Source organism: Montipora capricornis, chromosome 9 (assembly GCF_036669925.1).
Source record: "Montipora capricornis isolate CH-2021 chromosome 9, ASM3666992v2, whole genome shotgun sequence".
Classification (NCBI taxonomy): domain Eukaryota; kingdom Metazoa; phylum Cnidaria; class Anthozoa; order Scleractinia; family Acroporidae; genus Montipora; species Montipora capricornis.
In genome coordinates, this window is record NC_090891.1 from 25,861,329 (window position 1) to 25,861,836 (window position 508).

The 508-nt window shown below is 33.3% G+C and overlaps 1 protein-coding gene across 1 annotated transcript in view; it reads left to right on the forward strand.

Annotated features, from left to right (window-relative positions):
- LOC138015301 (voltage-dependent calcium channel subunit alpha-2/delta-1-like) overlaps positions 1-298 on the forward strand; it is an 89,374-nt gene extending 89,076 nt beyond the window's left edge. The window contains exon 39 of the mRNA XM_068862289.1: positions 1-298. This exon is cut by the window's left edge and continues 860 nt beyond it. The gene's annotated coding sequence lies outside the window, so the exon portion shown is untranslated.
- Positions 299-508: the final 210 nt, after the last annotated feature.

Here is a 508-nt window from a genome sequence, read left to right on the forward strand (position 1 = left end):
TTTCTTTTGTGCCTGGCGCAAGTTTTGTCCATTGTATCCGTTCTAAACACTGAGTTGGATTCCACACAAAACGGTTGCTTGTTAAGAACTGTTATATATGTAATATATTATTTATATATTTAGCTTGAAAACCAAGGACTCTTTTTGGCTTTTTATTTAAAAGATGTCATATTTTAGTTACCTTTTGGTTTAACACCGAAGGACTTTTTCTTGTAAAGAAATGTGAAACACTGTATATTTTAGACGAAATGAACGTTTGTAAAGGAGCAATTGTTTAATTATTAAATTTTCGTCCTCGGATATTGCGTTTCTAGCTTTCTGATTGGTTCACTCGATCTCGGTTATCAACTCATACACCATATGACCTCATATGGAAACTGATTGCCTTTAATTTCCAAGTGTCCAAGCGCTTAGAATTTAATGAAAGTTTAATACAAGAATTATTCTAGTCGCCCTCGTTGGATATTTACCATCTAATATCCAACGCATGCTCTCGGAATAATTGTTA